This window comes from Dreissena polymorpha, chromosome 9 (genome assembly GCF_020536995.1).
Source record: "Dreissena polymorpha isolate Duluth1 chromosome 9, UMN_Dpol_1.0, whole genome shotgun sequence".
NCBI lineage: Eukaryota > Metazoa > Mollusca > Bivalvia > Myida > Dreissenidae > Dreissena > Dreissena polymorpha.
The window spans coordinates 23124675-23146739 of NC_068363.1; the positions used below are offsets into that span (position 1 = coordinate 23124675).

At 33.9% G+C, this 22065-nt stretch overlaps 1 protein-coding gene across 1 annotated transcript in view; it reads left to right on the forward strand.

Moving 5' to 3' along the window:
• Positions 1–22065, forward strand: part of LOC127845915 (uncharacterized) — a 462977-nt gene that overhangs the window by 50017 nt on the left and 390895 nt on the right. The gene's annotated exons all lie outside the window — the stretch shown is intronic.

Consider the following 22065-nt stretch of genomic DNA (forward strand, 5'->3'; position numbering starts at 1 on the left):
AACAAAATATCCTTAAACCTTGACTGCAAATTTACATGTCTCTTTTAATTGCTGATTCCTAATTTTACTATCTTTAAATTTGTTGAGACTTATAATTAAAAGCATGAATGTCTCATCATAAGTGCAAACCATTTAACAGCAAACTGCACTGAGAAAAACATGATTGTATAGATTATAATGAATAAATGCTAATATTAAGAATATTTTAATGTGTTCACAGTTGATATAAAGTACGATAAAATGGTGAAATCACCATTTACAATTATGTATTATTACAGACATTCCTTAAAAAATCAGCCATAGATGTATTTCAATACCAAAACAGCAGAGAGAACTAAGCACCTCAGGACTTGTAAATATTTTAAATATGATATAATATTGAATAAACCAGCTTACACCGTAAATGATCAAACAAATAATATCTCAATAACAAAAGACCTGTATACAATATGCATATTCCTGATCACTTGCAATCTATTTATAACAAAGGGAACACACTTCAAAACATATTGAGCAATATAACATTTTGAAATGCATTTAAAGCACACATTTGCAAAAAAATATTTTTACAAAGTTAAATTTTATTTTAGTAGCAAATAAACAATACAAAGATATTTTTTATCAATTTAACTCTTGTTTAAGGAAAAGCCAACTCAGCAAGAAGTTTCTTTGTTTAAACAGTGATTGAAAATAATTTTATTTCATTATCTTTCTTAATGATGACGATATTCAGTGTTGTATCTCATTTGTTGTGACAGTTAAAACACTCTTGTACATACTTAAGTACTGACAATATAATAATAATTCATGCATGGCAGACAGAAGCACAACCCCTGAGTTATTCTTTTTTTAACCCTAATAATGTTCACTACAACTAAAATGTGTGCATATGCTCTTGGTGATTTCCAACTTAAACACAGTTGAACCAAGCAAATTCATTCACTTCTTTAAATCAAGACTCCTTATGGAAAATCTATTGTCTTTAAATAAAACATGACCTCTTATGTCGGCCGCGTCCTTTTAAAATTTGACATCCAGTAACCCATTTATGATGTAAAAATCACTGTCACTTGTGAAACAATAATGTTATAATTTTCTTATTAGAAAATTCAACAGTAGCCAGTTAAATTTTCAAAGTAGCCAGTGTCTAAGAACTAAAACATGTGTTTTTGCGCTGTTTTGAACTGATACATTGGGGACAAGTAGCCGGCGCCAATATTGTTAGCAACCAGTGAAATCGCCGTCTGCAGATGCTTCCGGAGAACGCTAAATTCAATCTGACATTCTCAGTTTTAAGCGACTTCTTCTTGCCGCTCTGTCCAGAGGTCTGTGTCTGATTCATTTGTGCTTAGGAGCTCTTTTACAAACTTGAATTTACTCAGGAACAACTTCCAGATCACGAACCAGCCTTGAAAAGAAGGAGAAATCTACACTATTACTATATGATTGCGGTGCTTTCATGAAGTTTTTTGAGGAAAAGGGTTGTGATATTTATCCAATCCTCACTGTGCATGAACGTAATAAATAACTAATAACTTAATGACTTCAACATTTAAATTAAATTCTGGTCAATGAAAAATAGTGTAATTTAGTTAAAATATAAATCTACCAGATATTGTAAGAAGTCGGTTAAATGAAATAAAACTGCAATTGAGTCTCTTACTTTCTGGATGTTTTTTAATGTAGAGGCCAGACATAAGGAATTGTGTACTTCAAAATGTCATGTTTTTTTTCAAAAAAAGCATGTGAATGCTTTTACATAAGTTTTTTAATATGTATATTTGCAATAGTATCGGTTGATTTAAATTTGCAAATTATTAATCGCGCTGTTCCTTTTTGAATTTACGGTAACATAATAATACTCATCTAATAATATTAAATAATTTAACTGTGCTGTCGTTGAGTTTGTAAATAAGTATAATGCTTCTTAGGTAATTGACGTTGATGTATGTGTAAACTATATGTTGATAATGCTAGAATATGATGCTGCTTCTAATGATGATGATGGAGATTAACTTAAGAGTACTTAACAAGGTTTAATAAAAAAGTAAACCATTGAACGTGTTAACATAATACTTGTTATTTTAGAAATACACTGAATATAAGATAGAGGAAGCAGCCAGCACATCAAAACTGCAGATGCAGGATAACATTATCTCTGCAAAGGCAACTTTTCATAATTCGTTCATTTAAATAATACATGTCACATTTTAAAATACAAGGGTTAAATAACAAGGGAAGCAACCCGCGGATATAAACGTCATATACGGCATGCATTATCTACGCATAGTCTATTATATCAAGGAATATATCTTGGAATATGACTATGGTTAATGTATTATTAATGGGACAGTATATATAACGTCTGTGCTTTAAAGGATATGACGATTTCTCACAAGGAACGAGTTACACGTTACAAATTTTAGAATGCACAGTACGAAGACATAAACATAAATATTATGGAAAGCAAATAATGTCTGTAAATACAGAGATATACGACAAATGAAATGGATTTTCACACAAACTGAATACACTACTCACAATTTGCTAAGGATCACATTTCATGTTCACATTATTTTTAATTTTGGATAACGTTCATTTTAAATTGTTATATTTCAGGTTTTGATATTAGAATGTGTTTTTGATTTTTTTTCTATATTGATTTATCATTGATGCGTGACGCTGGCGGAATAGCTAGGGTGAACTTTAAATTACACACACTATAAACAGTGATCCTTAGCAAATTTGGAGTAGTATATATGGTTCTTAAAACAGTTTTCAATTCGAAAAGGTAAACACTACATATATATATATATATATATATATATATATATATATATATATATATATATATATATATATATATATATATATATATATATATATATATATATATATATATATATATATATATATATATATACATAACAATCAAGAAATGACCGACATCTAACAAAGAAATATAATATACAGAGATTCGTTGTTTGCATAATCATAAATATAAATCGAAATCTTCTGAACGTTTTGTTTGGAAATGTGGACAAACACACACGTATCTAAAACAATTTTGCTGATAATATTTAATCTGTAACATTTTACATATTCAAGTTGTCACTGGTAACAAAGCATACTACACTAACAAGTTTAATTTTGCTAAACAAACTGACGGTTGACACTTAAAGTTGTATATTAAAAAAAGTCACTTATAACTTATAAATATATTCTTAATAGTAATTTATTCATACCGATCATCTTCATCATCATCATCATCATCATCATCATCGCCATCATCATCATTATCGCCATCATCATCATCATCATCATCATCATCATCATCATCATCATCATCATCATCATCATCATCATCATCATCATCATCATCATCATCATCATCATCATCATCATCATCATCATCATCATCATCATCATCATCATCATCATCATCATCATCATCATCATCATCATCATCATCATAATCATCATCATTATCATCATCATCATGATCATTATCATCATCATCATCATCATCATCATCATCAGTATCATCATAATCATCATCATCACCATCATCATCATAATCATCATCATCAGCATCATCATCACCATCATCATCAGTAGCAGCTGCAGCATCATTATCACCATCATCATTATTATCAGCAGCATCAGTATCATCATTATCATCATCATCATCATCATCTTCATCATCGCCGTCGTCGTCGTCGTCGTGATCGTCATAATTATCATCACCATTATCATAATCATCATCGTCATCTTCATCATCATTATCATCATCATCATCATCATCATCACCATCATTATCATCATCATCATCATCATCAACATCATTATCAACGTCATCATCAACGTCATCGTCATCATCATCGTCGTCATCGTCATCGTCAACATCATCATATCATTTTCATCAACACATTTATCGTCATCATCCAGGGCGGTACTTTCAAATGTGTATGAGCAGGCTTTTATAACGATTAGTTTGTATTTCAAAATTGAAGTCTACCGGGATTTATGTTGGAATATAAAATAGCAAAATAGAATCTAATAGTTACTGAAGCTATTTATCACATTGAAGTATACACATCCAATCTGGTTCACACTTGTTTTCTAGAATAATTTGCCAAGAAAAAATGCAGTGTAGTACATATGTATTTTATGTCTTTCAATCCGTCCATTATCCATATTTAAATGGAACAAACAGCAAAGTTTTGCAAATCTCGTTTAGCATTTGTCATAATTAATGGTATTTTAACTCTTTGATAGTGATTAAATAAGCTATATTGCCAGTGTACAACTTATAAAACGTTGACATTTCTATCAAACATAATTACTTCTACTGTATTGATTCGTACAGAGCATACAGTCTGTTAATTATCAAATATCATGAAACTGTGATTTCATTAACCAGCTGAAGATTATCACTTATGTTCACTTTGAGTTAAGTATCTCTCCACTTAGTTTACAAACATTGTTATAGTATGGAACACTTGACAAACAATACTTTGTAGCATGCATCTTAATATCCCCTAATTGTATTGTTATTTTCTTCAATGTTTGTACACTTCTGGCGCATCACGTTGTGATTAATTGAGTTTATTGTAATTGTGATTCTTTAATGAAACTCATATTCTAAATATGTATTCAATATGACAATATAACTGCACTTTAACTTATCTCAAGCTGAGTATACCATACTATACTTTCATTTTATTATATATTGTGTGTATGTGGATGGCAATTATGCGAAGATATGGGCTGATATTTTATAACCATCAGGTGTTTTACCACAATATTGTGTTCACATGTAATGTCACAGGAAAATTCGACGCGAGAGTTGTTATGCAATGGTTAAAACTCAATGTTGGTGTGATATTTATATAATCGCCTCTTGAAAGACATGTTATAATTGGTGTTCTACGCGATTCACAATACACGGAAACGTTCACCTAGCCCACCTTCTAAATTATCATATAAACACTATCGATATTGCACTTCAGCATGCCACCAACATGTTTTTTGGAATTTATAAGTTCTAATTAGTGGCTTGCTTTAGGAAATAAAATACATATTTAAATGCAAAGTACGAAAAATTGACATTCATACACAATACAAAACAATCGTAATTAATGAGTAAGAACAGCTCAAGTCAGTTACAATAATGTAACATCCCTCGGGCAAAATCCATACACAAATCAAAGCGCTGAAGGCACTGTAGGTGTTCGCTGTTGTAACATTTCGTCCGTGATTAGCTTGTGAGCATTGCACAGGCTAATCAGTATGCACAGGCTAATCTTATTTGCATTAAGCCCCGTTTTACCTGAAAGCAGCCAATATGTACAGATTTCAATGATAAACACTAGACTGGCCAATCTCGTCTTACAAGCTGTTTAACACTATTTGTCATATAAACCATCTGCAGTGTACCAGTGGTGAACTATAAACAGGCAAATGTGGTGGTTATCTTTCCTAGCAGAGGCTCTATATATCATTTGTCGTTTGCTGCAACAGGCAGTGGTTGCCTTTCCATACCGTAACTAAGGCTACTAATCACATACTGATTTGCAAAATATGGTCTGTAACATTAGTGTGAGCTAACGCTCACTCTAAAAACAGTCCGTTTGTTAAATTGTCCAATTCTCAAATGGGTAGTATTGCCGTTGTTTAAATTTGACATTCATGTTTGCCTTTTAGCAACAGTCCAGAAAAGATATAGGGCCATACGAGCATGAGTATGTGTAGACAAGACAGATGCTTACTACTGTTAACGTGACTGTTAACTAAGTACGATTTTATGAGTTTATACATACATGTATGTACATAGGCATTACATAAATGTTGTTCTGCATTTTCTTACCAACATAATGTTTTACCAAAGTACAAAACACATCATTCAGGATAAGACATAACCTGAAATAACGCTCACTTAAAATTAATTAATTCTGACAATCATGCCCTATTGCTAAACGCTTTAAAATAAATGTGGTAACGAAGGGGTCAATTTATTAACAATGTGACATTTTAAGAGGTTATCGTAATTGAATTAAAGCGCATAGCGCAAACAAGGTTAACTATACAACTCGATAAAACCAAGATAAAAAACAATAAAGACGCCGTAAAGACAAGTGTTTTAAGCCGTATATGTTAAACTTAGACATAATATTAATTAGTTTGGTTACGGAATATGTAATTTACATTTATTGACCAATGAAACACCGCTTTTCAATTTTGACATTACTTTTTAAATTATGAATAATTCATCAATTTTGTGATAGTTGACCTCAATATGTGACCTTGACATTTTTCACCAATGTATGTGTCTTTAATTTGACTCAGCCTCAGATGATTTAGAACAACGGTGGTTAGTTTCCTGGCTGTGCCTTTAATTTGAGTTGATATACAAATTTAGACAGAACACATCATAAAGCAAAGAGTGTGTTCGAGTAACACAAGTGTCATAACTCCGTCTGACGCATTAGACAAGTCTACACAATATTCTAACAAGTAAGAAACATTCAGTAACCTTCGAGTTCTTAAAATATTCAAGTCCAATTATTTAAAATACGGCGATTCACTGCAGGTGTATATTCTAGCTGAACTCAAGCTGGTCTCTAAAACCATAAAACAATATTCTGTTTTATATTTAAAACTTCAAACCTAAGTTGCTTCTAAATGTAATACTTTGTGGTCCACAACATATAAGCTGTTATAATCATCCTACATGATTATATAAAAACTGTTATCTTCGTGTTCGAAGTCAAAACTTATCTACACAACCAATGTCCATTGCTAAATAATTTATAAATTATTACATGAAAACTGTTGTCACATTAATCTTTATTATTACCGAATGACTGAATGTTTCGCTGGCTTAAACAGGTGGTTTTAACATTTCATCAATAAATTTAATTTCGTTATTTAATCCAAATAAAACACCAAACAACTGTGACTTTCTCTCATGGCCAACTGTGTACACGTTTATAAGTTATTGTCTTAACTATTCATTAATAAATGTAAGGACACATAATTTCGAGGTTTATATCCACCATGAAAGGCTTATTTATGCAACCATGACGGTTTGTTGATTTAGGTCTGAACCTGTGACATTTTCCAATGATGGCTTATGCTTTCTTTAGCATATGTTTAATTTCGTTATTTGTTGCTGTGTTACTTATCTGAAATTCTTATAAAAAAAATTCACGTCATTTACAAATGGATTGCATTGCAATTTGACATGCTTCATCTTCATATCCATATATATATAGAGAGAGCAATATACATGTTAATAAAATTTGACAAAGAAGTACCAAGATCTGGTACCGGACATGAACATTTGCTTATTTGCAAGTTAAAAAGGGCCATGACTCCATATTTGCACATTGATTACAACGTCATTAGAGTCGCATCATACTTTTATTCATATATATACTCGTACAAAGTGTCAATGGAATCGGCCAAAGCCCTTCCAAGATATGGCTCCGGACGCTAAAGTTTCGGGACACACAAAAGAATGGACGGACGGAATGACGGACAGCTAACAATATCACTCCGCATAAGGCGAAGAGAAACGCTTAAATAACTACAAATGCTACTTTCGATGAATAATAATGCGCAAGTTGTATATTTATACTTCACTATACCATCGTAATTGGTATTTGAGTGCTTTTGAAGAACATGCTATTATAATTGCATGTACAGTAAACGAATTTCGAGGCAGAGGACTATTTCAGCATGCTAGCTTGGTGTGTAAATTTTAACGTTTGACCACTGAAACCTGATTACTATAATTGCACAAGAAATAAAGAATGTGATAGGTGGTTTTGTACTCTAAAAAGACGTGTTAGTCCATTGACCGTTTATTAACTGGAAAACTGGCACAGTACATTCTATTTAAAACGCTTAACATAAATGCAATCACTCAATCGCAAAAATGATCATGCGCACGTGCTGCGTTTAGACAGCACGTAACTTTTTCATGAAAGGCAAACATCATCCTCATCACATAAATACACTCAACGAACTGCGCAATTAGTTGTGACTGGCCTTAATTTATTGGTAGTTATACTTAAGCAAAGCTGATTCATATCTACAATAAGTGTTTCTTGGAACGAAAACCGAGGATAGTCGAGATGGCATTGTTTTAATAATATAATGACACTAGGCGTGTAGAGGGGTTTGTCGGTCATGATGAATCAACACATGTTGCAGTTTACTTGCCAAACGATTAAGATTTTGCATTAATTCCCTCACATTGTTTATCAAAAACTATGCCGATAATGCTTCTTGATATAAACGCAAGCAGCCGAATTGCTGGGTTTGGCAAAACACATCCGAACATCAAACACAATGCTTGGTGATTCTTCTTACGGTTGTGTTAACTGTTTCAATTTGCAAGTTGACTGGTTAAGAATGTATAACAGCATGGTGATGCCTGTAAAATCTCAATTAAGTTTGGAGGCAGGGAACGTTAAAAGGTGCCAAGTGAGTTATTTTTATTGAATGGGAATTCGCATGTAATAGCATTTTTCTGACAAACAAACGTGATTTCCCGGTAGCAACCCGGTATATGCAGACCTCCCGTCGGCTACCTATCTTACTGACCTAGTGTATAACCGAGGTTTAAATTAGTGTTGGCCTCGGGGGAACGTACAAGTGTGCGTTATTGTCTGTGAATGGGTATATACATTTAAACAAATAAGAGTTCTCCTTCTGTAGCGAGCGAGTGCAGAAACACCTCCCGTCGGCTACTGTTATGGAAGACCAAATTACTGTACGGGTTTAAAATAAGGTTTATCGTCAAAACAATAAATATACATGCCGTTATCATTATGTCCATGCAATGGGAATGCCATTTACATGGCCCTTTTCTAAACGTTATCTTTTTTTTCCGTTGGCAACCTAGTACTCGCAAACCATCCGTTTACTGACTGTCACATTAACATTGTTTCGGGCTAGGGTTTTAATTAGGACTATTTCCACCGATAAATGGTGTTTAAATGAAAATGATCCGTTTGTGACAAACAAGAGTTTTCCTCCGGTAATAACTTGCTGAACGCAGACCTCGGGCAAGGAATTTAATTAGGCCGAGAGTCATGGAGACGTACGTACATGCCATGTAAGTTTTTTCAAAGGAAGGGAAATGCAACTTAAATGACCCCTTTCTGTGACCTAATGTACGTAGACCTAGCGTATGCAGTCTGTCGGGCAGATGTTCTTTCGAGTCTGGGTTTTTTTTTAGAGTGGGCGTTAGGGACATAAACAGTCATGTCATGTGCGTTATTTCCACTGAATTTATATTCACCTGAATCGGCTCCTATCTGAAAACAAAGTTTTGTCCCGTCAGCGACGTGGTGTACACATACCTCCCATAATTTGCCTGTTCGGCTGACATAGTTAGAGGCCGAAGTTTGAATAACGGTATCTGCTGGGGAGACGTAAAAACATATACCGTGTTCGTTATTTCTAGTGTATAAGTGTGTATGCTCAATGGCCCTTTTCGGACAAGTACATTGCTAGCAGATATCATGTTGGCTGCCGGTAAGGCTGACCCCGTTTCGGGATGCTGTTTTAATTGTTCTTTGCTTCAGGAGGACGTACAAAGACGTACATTATTGCTTTTAAATGGCTAATGAGTTGTAATGACCCCTTTCTTACAAACAAGATATATCTTCTGGTACCGACCAAGTGCATGCAGATTTGTTTTAAGCTGTATGTTGCGCTGATACCGTTTCGTACAGAGGTTTAAATTAAGTGTGGTGAAAGGAGGACGTATATAGATTCCATATGTGTTATTTCTTACAAATGGGTATGTACATCGGTTTGCTCCTTTCTGGTCAAAAATAGTTAACGCCGGTATCGATCCTGTACATGCCGTCGGTCGCTTGTCGGATAACCTGAGTTATAATAAAGGTGTGAGTCAATTAGACATGTATTTAACCTTGATAACGTCGACATGTCACGTTGTTAACACTGTGAAGATTGCAAGAAACTGTTCAACATTGCTTTTTTTCTTATAAGTAAGGAATGAAAATTATTTTTAAAAAATCTTTCCTGAGAATTCATATATGCATTTTTCATATAGTTATTGTACATTTCAGTAAGACAAAAACAATAGTAATATGGACCGAATTCATGTCTCAGATATGTAACAGGCAAAAATGAATTGGTCGCTAACACAAAAGCATCGAGGCATTGCTTTATATATATAAATGCATCAATTGTCTATGCATTCATATCTTGTCATAGAGTTCTTATCGTCATTGAGCTTCGTGAGCGAAATAGAGCATACGTATGTATTATTACAGCATATGCCTAAAATATAGATGTAAGTCATCCCCAAATACTTTGCATAACATCTATTTGGGAATATTTGTAACTACTTTACAATATTAAAAATACATTTTCAATAAACCAAAAGCACTCGTTTAACCCTACAGGCTGTTTCATAAAAGTAAAAATGAATCTTCAAGTACATAGTCACAAGATGGTATTGTTTAGTGAAGAACGTGCGTCAGACTTGCAATTGAAGGTATACCAGTAGGGATAGACCAGCCGTTTAAAATCTTCCTTATTAATGAGAACACTCTCATCCCTCATGAAGAGGTTGAAGTGTGCAGGCACGTAGCTTCATTGAACCACGTTAACATAATATATACAAATGCGCTTACAAGCCCGGATGTAACGTCACACACAATAATAATATAGATCATAATACCATATATGGTATAAGAGCGATCCACGGCTGGTTGTAGCACACGTTTGTTATATTTTATAAATAGGTGTTTGGTGATAGACAAAATATAGCTTTGGATACTCAACATCTTTGGATGTTATAAAGTAGTCGCCCATGTGTGAGTCACAGTGGTATTTTTCCCACAATTCAATGTTCAGTCAGTTTATTGCTGCCATGTTTGAACTTTTGGAATAAGATGAAGAACTTTAAGAAACAATGTAAATGGCTCTTTAAATATATAATGTATGAACATTGTTGTATCTATCAATCTTACGCTCGTATAAAATGTCAATGCTTAAATCGGTTATCGAAATGCTATCCCTATTTTTATCCAGTTAAAGAGTATGTGCGAATCGACTTTTGTTTTAAATATAGTGTGATCTTACACTTGTTATCATTCGTCATTGAATATTTAAGTGAATCGTTGCATTAATGTGTAATGAAATCTCAAGTTATTTTCAGTAGAAGCTTCCACTTAGTTAAAAATCACAACGAAATAGATTCACGTTATCGGTTAACAGACTTAAGTTGTTTGGTGTCTTAAAGGGGCCTTTTCACAGATTTTGGCATTTTTTTAACTTATTCATTAAATGCTTTATATTGATGAATGTAAACATTGGATCGTAAAAGCTCCAGTAAAAAATCAAGAATAAAATAAAAAAAAGGAAAAGAACATTGCCCGGAGCAGGTTTCGAACCAGTGACCCATGGAGTCCTGCCAGAGTCCTGAAGTAAAAACGCTTTAACCTACTGAGCTATTCCGCCGGGTAGGCATGTCCAACGTATTTTATACGTTATATAAGCAATCTTCGTAGTTTCACAAAATTTAACGACAAAAACAGAACTCTCCAAATTATTCAATCGTTTCGCGTTGCAACGCTTTATAATTTTGCATATAATGGCTATATTAGAGCATGGTAAATGTTCAGTATTACTGTTTGCTCACAAATAACATAACCAAAACGAAAATTTGCGAATCTGAAACAACTTTTTTCAATTTTGTCAATTTACCAAAGCGTGAAAAGATCCCTTTAAGGTCACACAATACCTCTCATTGAGTTGTTTGGTATTTCAAAGGTCAAACAATACCCGTGTTTGATGTGTTTGGTGTCTAAAGGTCAAATAATACTCGTGCTTGATGCTTTTGATATCTCAAAGGTCAATCAATACCCGTGCTTGATGTGTTTGGTGTCTAAAGGTAAAACAGTCACGTGATTGATTTGTATGTTATCATAAGGTTAATAATACCCGTGCTTGATTTGTTTGGTTTTTCAAGTTCAAACAATACCCGTGCTTGATGTGTTTGGTGTCTCAAGGTCAAACAATACCCGTACTTGATGTGTTTGGAGTCTAAAGGTCACACAGTCATGTACTTGATTTGTTTGGTATTTCAAGGTCACACAGTCACGTGCTTGAGTTGTTTGGTGTATCAAGGTCAAACAATACACTTGCTTGATTTGTTTGGTATCTCAAGGTAAAACAATACCGGTGCTTGATGTGTTTAGAGTCTTAAGGTCACATAGTAATGTGCTGGATTTGTTTGGTATCTCAAGGTCTCACTGTCACGTTCTTGAATTGTTTGGTGTCTAAAGGTCACACAGTCACGTGCTTGATTTGTTTGGTATATCAAGGTCACAAAGTCACTTGCTTGATTTGTTTTGTTTATCAAGGTCACACAGTCACGTGCTTGATTTGTTTGGTATCTCAAGTAAATGGTAATCGGAAAATGCATGTGCTTATAGTCTGATTATGATACTAGACTTATCTTTAATCGACTTTGACATTTACCCCCTGATAACTGGAATAAAAGTCGTCCGTTAACATATGGCGCAGTATGCAGCCACGGCACATTGGCTCGTTTTCTCCTGGATGGAGAGAAGCAAGCGTGGGATTAATGTTTTGCCCAGGAAAATTCCGTGGTCTGAGTGGGATTTGAACCAGGGACCTTCTGGTTCCAAGACCAGCATCCTTCCACTACCACAGTCACGTGGTTGATTTGCTTGTTGTATCAAGGTCACAGAGTAAAATGTGTCGATTGGTTGATTAGGCTGATATTTATAAATGGGGGTTGATTTTGAACTACGAGTGTATATGATTTGCGCAGGCTTATTTTAACTGTAGAACTTTGAATATCAATTAGTTTGTATATTTATATTTAATAAAATAACTCCAGCGTTTTGTCATCGCCCTGTTGACGTGTTAATAAATGATACGTCTTTCCCAAGTGATATAGCGGATATGTGTTGGATGCGGTGGATTATCGATTTTAATTCACGAGTGATCATAGAAAATAATATTTTCACGAGTGGCGCAGCCACGAGTGTAGCTATATATTTGCTATGATCACGAGTGAATTAAAATCGATATTCCGCCGAATCCAACAAATTTTCTTTTTATTTTATGCTTTTGTTTACAGATTATATACATTAGTAAAGTGTTTAACTTAACGATTTTGCTGGGATAATGACGTCATTTCGTCAAAAAATGACGTCATTTCACAGTAAACAATGACAATTATCGATAATTTTCACTGATAATGTTCACTGTTTGAAACAGTGAAATAATCAGTTTTAATGCACTGATATTTCTCTATAATCCACCGGAAAGCATAAAATGAATATAAATCTAAGCATGTGATAGCGACATAATTAGAAAGAAATTAAGACAGCTTAATTTTTAACATTACAATTTAAACAAACGAATCTTGATTCCAATTACAGTTAATGAAATACAAGCCGACACGTTAACCATAAAATATGTACACTACTCGTTAGTGTAAGAACCAACAGGTTAGTTTCTGATTGGCTTACACGTCATCATTATCTCTTTGCAAATCCGGTTCCCATAATGAAAAGTAAAGGACACTTCGAAGTAATCGAAATATTAACAACACTCCGAGGTTTGCAATCATGCGAACGATTGTCTACGTCGCCTTAACCGACCATATATGTGTTCCAATAATGCGCATGCTCAGTGGTGTGTGTAGTTAATGTCAAATTGAAAGTGGTTTTCATAGCCATAAGTCCGCTTCTAGATATAGCCATCTTTTGACTTTACACAATAATGTTTACAAATTATGTAATCAAACCTGCTAACTGACGTTGCGTTATTAACATTACATAGTGAAATTAAAAATATTTATATATTAGTCTGCCAATATTAAACCTGTTAACTTGTTTCGTTTGTTAGCACGAACTTTATGTTGAATTAAGACAGTAAAATATAAAACTAAAAATGTGGCATGCGAAAACAAAATTGCGACGAATATTATGTTCACCACTTTTAATACAAATTAAAGTCAATTGAACAAAAGACTTGCAGGAATTGTGCAGGAACACTACAGGTTTACTGGACTTGTCTCAAAATGTTAAGAACATGCTCAGGCTATACTGTTAGACGAATTCTTGACTGGCTAACACATGAATGGTTTTGGCTGAGAAAGGTACGTATTTAATGACTGGTAACCGGACTGGTGCCAAAATGGTAGCATATGCAAAGGCTTTTCACCGGCATGGTACTGGAATAAGATAACCGTTCATTAATTATCTTATACAATTTAAAATAGCTTCGTTTCAAATAAAAACAAAAACAAAATTATATTCGAATACTGTTTCAACAACCTATACAATTATACCGAACAGTTGATGTTAGAGCGGACATTACACAGATGGTGTTCACAAGCGCAAAATCAGCCCTTGTAACACCACAGGCGGAGATTAAAGTAACTACAGATTAACGTGCGGTATACAGTTGGACAGTTCTTCCTTCTATTCACATTAAACCAATTTGAAAATATCACACATACGTGAAAGCTGCTTATTGTCGTCGAGGAAAGGTCGGTAGTGCTGGAGGTCGGACATATATGTGAGTTTGTTTTATTCGTTTAATAATATATATTAAAAATGGAAAAATTCGTGTGAATGAATTCAGTCGTTAACAATCGTCAGACATTAACTTGTTTAATGTACATGTATTGGATATCCGTGTATAACTTTATGGCTCATATGTTCGCAATCTTCAAAATAATTTTTAGTTAACATGTATAGAGTTTCTTTTGCAGTTGAGGTACAGTCAAGTTACCATTAACGGATCATTACCAATAGCGGATCACTTTGATGTTAAATATTGCGTATCGCGATTGATAGTTATCATTTTTAAATGATACATTGTAGACAGCATATTCAAGTCATTTTCTTTATAACGCGATATTTTTTATCGGAATCGGTCACTTCTTTGTAAACAATTTCGGTGTGTTTTGCTCACATTTTTATATGACTGTGTTTACTTCCGTTTCGTTTCGAGAACGAGGTTGGACATTTAGCGCGACCAAACTTTATAACTATGTTGGTAAGTAAGAGGTATATGCATATATTTAAAGACCTTCCTGCCTGCAAAACACCATTACAGTTTTTTTCGTTTTGTTTTTAAGATTTTTCACCAACGTAAATGGAATAAACAATTAGGGATCAAGCGTGATCTGTTGTATACATGAGTAAAAATGGCTGTCTCAAACGTTTGAAAAGCCATCCAATTTTGTTACATACATTACACAATTAAGTGTTAAAGCAGTAAGGGAATTGTTTAATCTTATTTTATGGATAATTTCTTTAAAATAAGAGCTTACTTTGTATGATACATAAAGACATAATTACGATAAACATATAATGTTCATTCATAGATTAAAAATTCACTGCAGTCAATACATGTATTGATTGAAAATGGTTTCATTACTGCCAAAAGATCAAAAGTGCATTTGTACAACAGATGTCTGTATGCTATTAATATAGACCTTCATTTTTAACTTTTTAAAAGAATCTAAATTAATTATTTAATTGAAAAATATTGCCAAAAACAAACTCTTGTTTTGGTGTCGGCATAAAATTTTAGTATTATGTTCAGCGAATTTCTTCCACCATTCCAACAAGAAACAATAGAAACTTTAATTATATTATCACCATGAATTGTAGATGTTAAGGACACCTTGCATCCCCACACATTATTGAGTTATTGTCCTTGAACATGGCTGAGAAGTGTAAGGGTATAATTCATGTTTTACAAAGCAATTAATATTTGTTATACAAAAATTGTCTGTTTCAAGTAGACACTGAAGAGGCTAAGGGTTCAGTTATAACCACCAGTCGATCAAGAACTTTCCATCAACATCAAAGCATTCCAGCAACTATCATGATTAACAATTGAGTAATTTAGGGTAACTATGTTTATAAATTGACCCCCCTGTCACAGACCCTCACTTTCTTATTGACCTGGTGTATACAAACCATGTTAATAAGAATGCTTGTCTTATGCAAATCCCTGGCATGAATTTATGAATATATATTTGCATATAATGGTCACAGATTGTAAAAGGCATTTGAAATTGTAAAATAGTTCTCTCTTGTCTGTAAGCCATATTCCAGGCACATTGTCTGGCTGCTTTCTTTAGAATATTGGACGTTGGGCTCTATGTAGGCGATTGTTAAAGGACGGCGTCCCACCATGGCCTGTCCACACATGCGTTATTGCCATTCCTCTTTGATATGTTGTTTTTGATGATGTAGAACTCACTGTTGCCAGCCTAACCGAAGCATGTTCCGATATGTTTGAGGGCAAAACTATTTTATTATCAATTCTTAGATAAGTTTCATTCCTTGTGTCATTCTGTGTATGCCATAAAGTATTACATACGTGTAACATATACATAACATAAGATCTAATATAATTGTCCTTCATATTTTGAATTTTTAAGATATTCAAACGCAAATATTGTTTTAGACGAAGGCCGTAATTCAAACCTTTAAAGCATCAGGATCAACAATATGTGTGAACCTGTGTCTTTCAAAGAGCCTACTAACTGTGCAACATTTTAAATAAGCCATAAGTATTTCATCAGTTAACGCTTTCAGTATTCGGTTCAACTGTCATATAGGTTAAGTCATTAAAAACATGCAGCGTTTTTAATAAGTCATGCCTCTTTAAAATGTATTATTTCAATTAATGTTACGTTTTAAAATAAGTCCTTCAAGTATTTTAAACTATTTAATTTTAACGTGCACATGTTTCAATCAGTCATCATTCATAATATAAATATATTACCAACGTGTTGTATGATGTGATGCTATTTTACATTTATATTTTTGTATCTTGTGGTGTTATTTTACGTTCTTGTGTTCCGTTGTTTTAGTTAAGTTTCGATTGCTTATTGTTTACTGTTGTTTATAATGATCTAATCTTAAAAGTTGATTTAAAATACATATATTAAATTGCATGCTCATCCTGTTGATTTTTATAAGATATCCACATATGTTGAATATATTGAAGACTGTAAAAAATTATTCCCAGTGAAACAATTTGTATTTCTCTTAATTAGCTAGCCTGTGAATGAACCCACTTATGTGCTGTTAAAATAAAGTTGACCCATTGATAATCCCTTCCAAATCATATAACATAGCAATGTTATTAATGTAAGGAACTACCATCGATGGATAAAATGGGCCTAGTAAAATGGTTAGTGGGTTTCTCCAGTCTGGTGCAGACTTGCTATGTCATTTTCCACGGCTTCCAATTTTTAAAATTCTATATAAAACACAACGTAATCACTGTTTATAGGCATATCAACTGTATATTATGTTTAAATAACAGAATATTGAAAGTTCAAACAGCGTTTGAGATGCCCCTGAGTGGTTTTGATAACGCGAGCCATTATGGCTACAAATGATCCGTGAATACATAAATTCCGCTGTGAAAAAAACGTGAATCAAAACGATATTGTCTGCATTTTAAAACCTATTTTTTGCTTTAACAGTAAGAAAAAGTTAAATTTTATGTAACTGGCGTCATAGAAGTATCGAAACATATATTGCTTTTCACCAGCACAACTTTATTACGCTACTGATCCGGTAATGGTAACTCGACTTTTTATCATGGCCAAAACACAATTCAAGAGTTCGGGTATTGTTTTGTTTTTTTTTGCTGATATGCATGCATTATTTTTGCTACAGGTCAGTGTAGTTGAAATGTTTATTGATCGTTAAAAATTTCTTCACATAATGTGTCGAGTTACGAATCGTAGGTCAGGCTTCGTGTTTAATTTATAATAGTTTTAGCTTACTGTATTAATTATGTATACTTAAGCAATTTAAACAAGAAATATAATAATCAAGCAAGTACTTGACACATGCCTCAGTATAAGGGATCTTCATGACAGAAGGATACTCTTTCGCTGATGTGTCATCGCTATTTAAGTGAAAGCAGATTTTAAGAAATACATATATTTAAGGAAATAAATGAAATAACTTTGTATGAGACAATCGCTTAATGTTAAATATTGTGTACATAGAAAAACGAATGTTTCGAGAGTTTCTTTCCTGCAGATGTATTCGGTGTTTTAATACTCTTGTCTTTTGAAGAAATAGATAAAATAAAAAATATTGTTAAACTTATCAACTCTCTTAATTTTTGAATGTTTAAGATAATATTTATTATTTTCAATAAGCTTGTTTTATGTGTTCATCCCGAAAGTAAAGCGTCATTTTAAAACAGTTTGGGAAAAAGTTTAATAAATTGAAGTTAGTGCTATCAATGTTGAAGCCAAATGCCCCCGAATTTTTGTTGGTAATAAAAGTTTTGATATGGGCCTTTACAACTTTCTGAAAACAGGCATGTTGTTTTATCAATAAAAATCAAAAATGTTTTTAATTAAATTATTTATATCGGAATATTATATGAAGAGAAATGCATTTGTTCTATGAGGACCTCGCAGTGTTCCTCATTATTTAAACGTTTCGAAGATTTGCTTCAATTTAAACCGGAGAATGCTCCATTCGTTTTTTTTTCAATTCGATAAATATGCTCCACATGTGCGCAAAAGGTAAAAAGTATGCAACAAATTGGCACGCGAGTTGTGGATCTTGTACTAGGCATATCTTTTAAATACAGTCCTTGCCGAGTTTTGAGAATGAACTATGCACCCAATAAACAAAGTACAATAATTATATAAATGCATATTCAAGAGTTGATGTCCTTGTATTCTGCGCTGGCTTTTAGTGTGGCCTTTCAAAGTCCTGTACGCGTTCTATGTATGAGTTTCAAATTTGTATTTTAAAAATTTTAAACACTAAGTGAGTTTTGGTCCGCGCACGAAATTTAAACTCATGGCAAAGTAATGTAAATCATGACGTTAAAGTTATTGAAGGCTCACCGTCTGTGTTCCACATTTGTCGTTTTTGCTTCAACGGTTTCCCATTCGTGTTTAGCCCATTGTATTCATTTTCATCAGATGAATAACGTATTGTATTTGTAATACGTAATTCATCGGTAACGCTTTCCTAAGCGTTCAAACTTTACCCATGCTCACTCATTCAAACTTTTGAAAATATTTATTTCCAATTGGCTTGTTTTTGTGTTCATTCTGAAGGTAAAGCGTCGTTGTAAATAAGCTTGGCATAACGTTTAATATATTGATGTAAATCTTGTCAATGCTGAAGCTAAATGCCCCCGAATTTGTACTGGTAAAGTTGTGATTTGAGCCTTTACAACTTTGGGAACCCAAAGGCATGTTGATTTTATCAATAAAAATAAAAAATGTTAGAAATTTACATTATTTATTCTGGAAAATTATATGAAGAGTAATGCATATGTTCTATGAAGACCTCGCATTTTTCCTCATTATTTAAAAGTTTCGAAGATTTGCTTCAATTTGAATATTGGACTGGTCCAACATATGAAACATAATATTAAAAAATGTACTAACTTCTTCAATTCGACAAATATGCTTCACATAATCACAAAACATGCAACAAATTGGCTCGCGAGCTCTGTATCTTATACTAGGTATGTTTGTAAATACAGTCCTTGCCGAGTTATGTTGCACCTGATAAATGGACTATACACCCGATAAACAACGTACAATAATTCTATAAATACAGATTTAAGCGTTGATGCCCTTGTATGCTGCACTGGCTTTCAAGGTCTACTTTCAATACGTGCACACCTTCCTGTGTGTGAGTCTCTAAGTTGTTTTTTAAACACTTTTTATACTAAGGTAGTTATGATCCGCGCACGAAATTTTAACTCAGGGAAATACTAATGTAAATCTAGACGTGAACATAATTGTGGTATCACCGTCGGTGTCCTGCAAACATAATTTTTTTTCTGTGACGGTTAATGGCTATTCTTAAATTATTTTCATTCATTTGCATTCGATGAAAAACATATTGTATTAGTAATATAATGTATAATTGATCGGTAGCGATTTCCTATGCGATCAATATGTACGCATGCTCACTCATTCCAATTTTTGAAAAACGACGCGAAGACGGAACATAGAACATCTAATTTCAGTCATTTATGGGTAAACACGTGCTCTGGAAGGGGCTAATAATGGCGTTACAGTTGAACAACAACTGTTTTACCGCACTTGCGTACAAGTTCAAATGTTTGCGGTGTGAAAGACTTCTTTCTAGAACTTCAACATGTACGCATTTACCATGGTTTCCATGTCCGCTTTCTAGTTTTGTGTGTCATATTTTGGTTTTAAGTTGTTTTTCATTATCTACTACCGCCTTCTGTAAATGGATTGCAACGGCTTTGACTTGCATTATACTATTATATATATATATACTCAAACATATGTTCATTTTAATCGGCACAATCTCCGAGACATAGCTCCGGGCACAAAAGTGTTTACGACGGACGTAAGGACGGATTGAAGGACGAACAGGTTACAATATTGATTAGCCAATGTAGGGAGATAAAAGCACTAATCACGCGCACTTGCTGCATTTAATAAGCACTTAACAATTCTAACTTGGTAGGCTGACAGAAGCCTGATAACATAATTACATTCAACGAACTGTGCAATTAATTGTGTCTAACCTTAATCTATTTATAGTTATAATAAAGCAAAGCTGTTTCATATCCACAATCAGGTTTTGTGCAACAAAAAACGACACTAGTGGAAATGACATGGTTTTTAACGATACTATGGCACTAGTAGTGGAATGGGGGTTGTCGGTTGATGATGAACCAACGTATATTTTTAAAATTAAGTTTCCATACAAGCAGTGTTTAAGATACTATTCGAGCAAGCAAAATAACGGTCCTAACTATACGTATAAGTTACATGTGTGTTATGTAAAGGAAACAAGTGTCGTTTACATGTAAACTGGTGTACGTTTTTCATCATATACAATGTTAATCGATAAATAAATGCCAGTAGCCGAAAAAACACTCATATAAAACACGATGCTTGATTACTCTTCCTACGATCGTATTAGCTTTTGAATTTAAATTTTGCTGTTAAAGAATGCATAACAGCTTGGTGGTTCGTCTATAATGTCTGCAAATTTTTAATAAGTTGGGAGGCAGAGAAACGTACACACGTACCGAGTGAGGCATTATACGTAAATAAGTATTCACATGTGTTGGTCCTTTTCTTACAAACAAGAGAAAATTCCCGTTAGCAAAATGTTGCATGAAAACCTCCCGTCGGCTGCCTATAAACTGACCTAATGTCAAGCCGGGGTTTTAATTATTGTTGGCGTCGGTGAAACGTATACGTGTGCCGCGAAAGTTATTTTCTGTGAATGGGTATGTACCTTTAATAGCCCCTTTCCAACAATTAGACGCTATCCATCTGTAGCGAGCAAGTGCACGCACACTGCCCGTCGGCAACCTGTCTTGATGACCTACTCTGGGTGTAAGAGGGACATACATACATGCCGAAATCATTATTTCCAGTCAATGCGAATACCATTTAAATGGCCCTAATCTACAGAACAATATTGTTTCCCTGTTGGCAGCCTAGTTCTCACAGACCATCCGCTGACTTGCTGTCGGACTAACCTTGTTTCGGGCAAGGATTTTAATTAAGGATGTTTCTATTGTTCAGTGGGTTTTCCATTTTAATAATCCGTTTATGAAAATCAAGAGTTAAACCCCGGAAGCGACCTGCTGAACGATGTCCTCGGGCAAAGAATTTTATTTGGTTGAATCTCATAGGGACGTACATACATGTCTTCTTCGTTTTTCAAGTGAAGAGATATGCACCATAAATGACCCCTTCCTGAAAAGCAGAAGTTTACCCGGGTAGAAAGACCTGATGTTCGTACACCATACGTCGTCTATTTGTTTGGTTGACGTACATGCGAGTCTGGGTTTTAATAAGGGTGATTGTAAGGAAGACATACATTCATGCCGTGTGCGTTATTTCCAGTACATAGGTATTCACTTGCATGGGCTCCTTTCAAAAAATCATGTTGCCCAGGTAGCGACCTGCTGCACATATACCTCCCATCCTTTGCCTGTACGTATGACATAGTTACG